Source organism: Sinocyclocheilus anshuiensis, unplaced genomic scaffold, assembly GCF_001515605.1.
Source record: "Sinocyclocheilus anshuiensis isolate Anshui unplaced genomic scaffold, SAMN03320099.WGS_v1.1 scaffold280, whole genome shotgun sequence".
NCBI classification, from domain to species: domain Eukaryota; kingdom Metazoa; phylum Chordata; class Actinopteri; order Cypriniformes; family Cyprinidae; genus Sinocyclocheilus; species Sinocyclocheilus anshuiensis.
The window spans coordinates 284,901-292,953 of record NW_015558575.1 but is presented as its reverse complement, the minus strand read 5'-3'; the positions used below and the strand labels follow the sequence as shown (position 1 = coordinate 292,953).

The 8,053-nt window shown below is 36.2% G+C and overlaps 1 pseudogene; it reads right to left on the bottom strand.

Moving 5' to 3' along the window:
• Positions 1–4,288: 4,288 nt before the first annotated feature.
• Positions 4,289–8,053, bottom strand: part of LOC107679692 (galactocerebrosidase-like) — an 8,801-nt pseudogene continuing 5,036 nt past the window's right edge.

Below are 8,053 nucleotides of genomic sequence, written 5' to 3'. Positions count from 1 at the left end.
AGGGAGGGTTGTACCAATGATTCGCTCAGCAGTCCGGACTACCCTCTGTAGTCTTCTGAGGTCAGATTTGGTAACTGAGCTGAACCAGACAGTTATAGAAGTGCAGAGGACAGATTCAATGATGGCGGAGTAGAACTGTTTCAGCAGCTCCTGTGACAGGCTGAACTTCCTCAGCGGGCGCAGGAAGTACAACCTCTGCTGGGCCTTTTTAAAAATGGATTCTATGTAAGTGTCCCACTTCAGGTCCTGAGAGAAGCACTGTAATTTCCTTATCCATTTGACGTAAAAAAATATATATATATAATTTTATTTCGTCATATTCGTGATTTATGATTTTTTTATGAAGATTTCGTTTTATAGAATAGCTAGGGTATTCGTTATGTTCGTATGTTGCTTATGACGAAAATTCATTAGCCTAGCCTATTTGTTATGAAGTTGATTTAAAATTCTTCATAACAAATTTTAAGAAGTTAAAAGTTAAGAAAGAATGAATGAGACTGATCTATAGGCTAATTTTCGTAACTTTTATTAGACAGCAGATCAAAAAAAAATCTTGATAATCTTTAAAATGAGAGAAATCTGCACTGACAATTTAGGCTATACTTTCTTCGACTGCAGAAAAAAACGAAACCATTGTTTCGACTGGGAAGCGTGCAATCTGTGATCGCATGCATTTGTTGAAGCTCGCGAAAGCCTGCAATCGCTTTCTTATGCGCTCTGTTTTTTTAGGTTTCACTTTCAACGCATACAACGCATGTTTCAAAGATTCGGGATAGAAGGAGGCATTGGTTACTGTAGAAGATTTGTCGCCTCGCGCCACTTCCCGTGTGGTCACCGCATGTAGACACGGCTTTAGATACGGATTAATCACACGTTTTAGGCTGGAAATATCCAGATCAAACAAAAGGTGTCCATGGGAATGGAGCTAGTGAAACACACGCCATGCATTGTAGCCTAAAACATGTTTAATATTTGCGACTGACACCAACGATTGTATCTGGCTATGCAGTGGAGATGCGTTCACTGTCAAATATGCTATATGGATATTTCCAGCCTAGACATGTGATTAATCCGTATCTAAAGCCGTGTCTACATGCGGTGACCACACGGGAAGTGGCGCGAGGCGACAAATCTTCTACAGTAACCAATGCCTCCTTCTATCCCGAATCTTTGAAACATGCGTTGTATGCGTTGAAAGTGAAACCTAAAAAAACAGAGCGCATAAGAAAGCGATTGCAGGCTTTCGCGAGCTTCAACAAATGCATGCGATCACAGATTGCACGCTTCCCAGTCGAAACAACCCCCCAAGTGAAATTGAAATAATAACCCGTGATATAAGATTTTGGCCATATTGCCTATCTAAATCATTCATCCCACACTATCAACAGGCGTGTCATGTAGGCTACACTTCTTGTACTTTTCATCTGATATATAATGATTCATATAATGGTTATGTTTAAAATCATAAGTTAGCATTTAATTTTTTTGCTAATACAACTTAAAATACTCCTACATCAGTATATTACAATATAATTGTCAGACTCTGTTCCGTGTTTTGTGTGTGTTTTGCTTCCTATGTTTCCTTTTGCCCTTATTTGGTCTTCCTGTTCTGTTTCCCAGATTAGGCTTATTTGTCCCAGCTGTTTCCAATGTTCATTATGTCATTGATTTCAGGTGTTCCTCTTTGTGTCCCTCCTCTAGTCCTGTATTTAATGGTTTCCTGTTTTGAGTTCGCTGTCCGTTATTGTACATTGATCCCCGTGTCTACGTGTGATCTCCCTGGTGTAAAATAAAGTCTGTGTTTATTCTGGATTCTCCTTCGTCTCCTCGCCCCTTCACAGTAGCACCGTGACAGAATACCGGACCAAAACAGAATGTAAGCGGCGCTCCTTTTCCCCGCTTTGTTTCCGTTTTTTAAAAGTCTTTTGTCTTCTTGTTATATCCCCCCCGTGATCATGGAAATCGCCACTCATTTCTCCGCCTTAGCCCGCAGAGATCTCCCCTTCTTCGAGTACGCCTGGGAATTCTGCGGGCTTGCCGCGGTGACGGCATTGGATGACGATATGTATATATGTATATGTATGTATATATATGTGTATATATGTATATATGTATATGTATGTGTATATATGTATATATACATGTGTATATGCATGTATGTATATGTGTATATATATACACACCTTGCTACGTGTACTGCGTTAGGTTAACCGAGACTTGTCATTTGCACTTACATTTGGTTGCTCTTTTGTTAGTTTTGATTGTTTCTATTGTCCTCATTTGTAAGTCACTTTGGATAAAAGCGTCTGCTAAATGACTAAATGTAAATGTAAAGACTTATTGACCTTATTGACACAGGGTTCAGTGCTATCATTTCCTGTTTATTGATTTAATTTTCTGCATGGTTGCACAACATTACTTTGATTCGGTGGACAAAAGTATTACAAATAGGCCTATTAATAATGTTTTAACAAAACATTTTTTTTATTTCTTTTTTTTCTATGTAATAAATAAATCAATAATTCAATCAATCAATACATACATACATAAATGCAACCTAGCATTAATTATTTTAATGATTTTTTCTTCATTAAGGAAAGTATCACCTTGACGTTTTACTGTATTTATGCTTACAAAAATATCAAAGTGAATTTTACAATGAATTTTAATTCAGAAATTAAAAACATGAATTGCACTTTTAGTCATTTTTAAATAAATTATTAGATTCAGACATAAATGTCAGCTACTCGCACGTATGCTACAAAAAGAAATGATAAATGATAAACTAACCCAATATTCCTCCAGTGCAAAACTTTTTTTTTATTTTTATTTTTTATTCGCAAACTGTTCCGACTATCTGAAAACGTGTGTCTCCTGATGACAGTTCGTGTTTGTCCTCCTCCTCCTCCTCCTCCTCCTCCTCTTCATCATTAAGCGACTCACGGACGACACGAGGACAAGAACTAAACAAAGCAACATTAAACCACACTTATCACGCTTATGATATTATTGTAATTCATATAACTGACAGTAGACTCTTTTACCTGGGCGATATATTTGTACGAATATGAGTCTATGTTGTTGAGAAAGACTCGTTTGGTGCAGCTCTCCCTGAGGTTCGCCATGTTTGTCGTTTGGTTGCTATGGAGACACTCAGCGACCTTCTGTCTAGATCAGGGGTGCCCAAACTCAGTCCTGGAGGGCCGGTGTCCTGCAGAGTTTAGCTACAACTTGCCTCAACACACCTGCCTTTAAGTTTCTAGTATGCCTAGTAAGATCTTGATTAGCTGGTTCAGGTGTGTTTAATTGGGGTTGGAGCTAAACTCTTCAGGACACCGGCCCTCCAGGACCGAGTTTGGACACCCTTGGTCTAGATCGCACGATCAACGCTTTTTTTATTAGTATTATTTTAGCCAAAAACATAACCAAACTGACTTATTTTAACACATTTCACAAGTAACCTATTTTAATGATTGATTAGCATACACACTCTTAATAATTATATGTAATAATTTACATTTACATTTTACATTTAGTCATTTAGCAGACGCTTTTATCCAAAGCGACTTACAAATGAGGACAATAAAAGCAGTCAAAACTAACAAGAGAGCAACAATATGTGCAAATGACAAGTCTCGGTTAGCCTAACGCAGTACACGTAGCAAGGTGTATATATATACAAAGAAAAACAAGTAGATAGAATAGAAAAAATAGAACAGAAAAAACAAATTTATAAAAAAAAAAAAAAAGAAGATTGTTTATTTATTATTATTATTATTATTTTTTTTTTTTTTTTGTCAGAGGGACAAACTTATAAACTTACTACCTCTTTTTCTTTACATCTAGTGATCCATTAATAAATATCCAAGTTTAATTTCTGTGTGGTTCCATATTTAGAATACGTTTTCTCTTTGAACTGAATATTTGAATAATTTTATCAACCAACAGTCCAGAAAACCTAAATATTGTTATAAGTCTGAATATATGCCTATATTAGAGCTGTTCAGCTGGTGATGGTCACCAGCAGTCTAAATACATCTTCCTTTTAAGGTCCGCTTTAATTTTAATTGTTAAAAGAAGAGCATTGGCAAGATTTCCATTTTGTATTTTTAATATCAAATATTCTTTTATTTACATAAACTTGACTTAAAATAGATGCTGAATCATGCCTGAAAACATTTACAACTCACAATAACACACACCCAAAGACATTGGTATGTTTCATGCCAATAACTTGTTTTTCATCTAAAATGTTTTTCATCATATTTAAAACGGGGTTAATTAAGTGTATACATTTTGTCTGATGCCATAAACATTTAGTACAAGTGTAATAAATAGATGTTACTTCGCACACAGGTGAAGTCAGCATTTAGGTGCTTGACATGGTAAATGCTCATTCATGATAAAATAATGTTTAATGTTATGTATGATCTCAGTCTTAGGTTAAAGCACATTGTCTAGACTGCTCTTGTAAACTCATTCATTCCCACAATTTTAGTTCTGTTTATTATTAAAAGAATTCATAGAAAACAAACTCCATCAAATATGTCCAAACTGGTAGTGTAAACACTACTCTGACAAACAGCCCAGATATAGTAATTGGCATAAAACGTCCCTTTTTGAAGAGGATAAACACTTCACATTCCTCATTTATAAACCTCAAAGACAAAATCAATCTGTAAAAATCACCAAATTAAATAAGACTTTCATCAGATTGTGTTATTTTTGGCATTAAAATAAAAATTAGGAAATGCTGAAAGGTGTGTAAAAAGCAGCAAAAGTGTGTAATGATCATGTAAACACGACTGATGTGATGCATAAATTATTCTGCATTCACTTCAAAATGATCAAACTGTGCATATTCAAAAGAGAGAGTTCCTAGCGCAGCCCAGCTATTCTTGGGCTCGAGAACAACAGCGTTCTTCCACAGCGGATAGCCATTCAGCAACCCCATGGCAAAATATCCCTGTAGACCAAGAGATGCACATTTAAGAACAAAGACATAATGAATAGATAAAAGGCTACCGTTTAATGTACAGCATATGCAGATGTTACCTTGACACTAAGGGTTAAGGTATACCATACACCTTCCCTTGTTCCTGACAGCCCTTCTGCAAGAACTCTTTGTCCACCTTTAATGTAAAAAAAAAACAAAGATTAGTCAAAACACAATCAAAATAGTTCATTCAGGTATAAAACAAAATTAAGATTGGAATCAGATGAAAAATAATTTCATATAAGCACCGTAATCCCCAGAGCACACCCATTTACATGGTCCAACGGTTTAAAATTATCACCCATCAACCCGACAAATGCACATGAAAATCAGCAATGCATATCAATTCATAAATTATGCTATCACTTACACACGCCATCACTATCAGAGACTTCCTCTAAGAGGAACCTTCAACATTAGCAAAAAAAAGGGTGAAGTAAATTTCCAGTAAATTACATTAACATTGAGTTGGGACAAATATATGTACATATTGACTCCAACCTATGCTGGACGATGTATTGTGTGCATTTTCCAATAAGAAGTTTGACTTTCTGTGAATAGAATCTATGCTTCATATGAAATATAATAAATTAGATCGCCTTTTCTCTTTCTGCTTGTTTTCTGGTACTCTTGAAGTGAACTTGTATCCATACAGTTTCAGACTGCCGCCTTGAGCTTGAAAATGCAAGTACAGAATGAGAAGTCACAGAGCGTTTTGTTTTTTATTTATTTATATATTATCCGTAAACAATGACTGACTATTGTAAAACTGAAAGCCATTCAATATTTCAGAATCATACCTAATAATAAAAATATATATAAACATAAGCTGTGATTTTGATAATCTAGTTTTGTTTTAGCTAGTAGAAGTTCTGAATTGGCCGGTCACTTAAAAAAAATTACTAGCCAAATTGGCTGGTGAAAAATTGGATCGGTTTATAACCAAATTTGAACAAACTGTTTTCAAAGAAATGGAAATATAAAATGGTTACCTATATCATTTGTCACTTTATAGGTTCCATTTGCATAAATCCAATAAAAGACACCCTTTGCTTCTCTGACGGACTCTCCACCTTGATCAACCCGGGCCGCCAGGAACACGCCTCCAGTGATGGGAGTTTCAATGAGGACGGCACAGGACACATCGAGGTCTGCCCTAGTAGTGAATTTTGTTTACATGATTAATTGTGAGACAGAATGTCATTTACTATAATACTGCAGTATTGATTAAAACATCTCTGCAAAATGAATGTTCTCCCATATATTGCAAATTATCAATAAACATACCAGCTGTAGTCCCCTATTATGCTGATGGTCTGGTCGGCATCTCTAGCCCCAGGTGACCGGCCGTTCAGTGACCACCTGCCATAAGGTAAAGGCATGCGAGCCATTATCTGTGCTATTTCTGAAGTACTCAAACACACCGGTTTGATCAGCAAAATACGGGGCCTCAGAGAATGGAGGGTTATCTAAGAATGAAAAGTAATGTTTCCATGAACATCAGTTGAGTCAATGCTTCCAGTAGTTTCCTGTTGACACTAATATTCATTACCGACAGTGAAGTCATCAGAGTAATTCTTTGGAAAAGGGCGGGATTTGGGGGGCTCTGGGTAGGAGCCTCTTTGTCCAGTGTTGACTGTCGTGATTGTGTAAACCTCATCAACATCTAGTCTTAAGGTGAAGGAACCATTATAGACCTGTGTGGAAACGGGAAGGTTCCTTTACTGCCTATTTATTCTACAGTAGAAAATATGAAAAGATATGAAATATGGAGCGAACTGATTGAAATATACCTTAACAGGACTGCTCCGCTGAAACAGTGCATCTTTTTTGGTCTCAAAATCCAATTTTGAGTACCACACTTGAAGGTCAGTGAGATGTGCCTAAAAAAAGATAAAAGCACAAGCCACATAATATTAAGCCTTAAGGTTCAGAAATAAATGGATAGAAATATCAAGAACAGACAGAACTGCACTTACAAAAGAACCTTTGAGCTGAAATGTGGCTTTCTGAGGGGAGACGTCAAAGTGCGGTAGAGGAGGTCGAATGCACTGAGAGTGATTGTGTGTCTATAAAAAGAGAAAGTGTGCATAGAGATCAAAATAAATTATTCACTAAAACTTGTGACTTTCACAAGACATAAGAAAATCGCCAAGCACACACCATGGTTTCAATAACAATTGTGAGGTTCCCTTGACGGTCTATTAAAGCCACGTAACTTCCTCCATGGGCGAGATTCCCTACAGTCTGCAGATAAAACCAGCCTGGCTGTGTAAATTGAGTAGTGTGTGCTACAGGAAAAAGAAATACAATTTATCAACACTTCTGAAATAACTGACACTCACTCATTAGCTACAACAACCACTCTCATATGAACATGAACTATTCCTTCAAAATATTTAAATGGATAGTTCACTCAAAAATAAAAATTAACCCCTCGATTCACTCACCCTCAAGCCATCCTAGGTGTATATGATTCTTCTTTCAGACAAATACAATCTGAGTTATATTAAAAAAAAAATGACCTGGCTCTTCCAAGCTTTATAATGGCAGTGAATGGGGGGGGTCGAGATTTTGAAGCCCAAAAAAGTGCATCCATCCATCATAAAAAGTGCTCCACACAGCTCCGGGGAGTTAATAAAGGCCTTCTGAAGTGAAGTGATGCGTTTGTGTAAGTAACAAGAATTCGTAAAGAAAAATGTCTGAGGATTTCGATATAAGCCAAGAGGAGACTGGTTTTCCTTTGCTGTGAACAAAACTTGGTTCTCGCAAGACTAGTATATTCTCACCAAAACTTACATTACGCCTACGTCATCCACTGGAAAGTCATATACACCTAGGGTGGCTTGAGGGTGAGTAAATCATTGGGTAATTTAAATTTTTGGGTGAACTATCCTTTTAAGGAAATTAATAAAAGTCTATTTAATTCTACTGATTTTATATATATATATATATATATATATATATATATATAAATAAAAGTATTAAAAAAAATTTTAAATAGTACTTTTTGCCAGGCATGATCTTAACATGATCTGAAAACAGTAGAGCAATTGA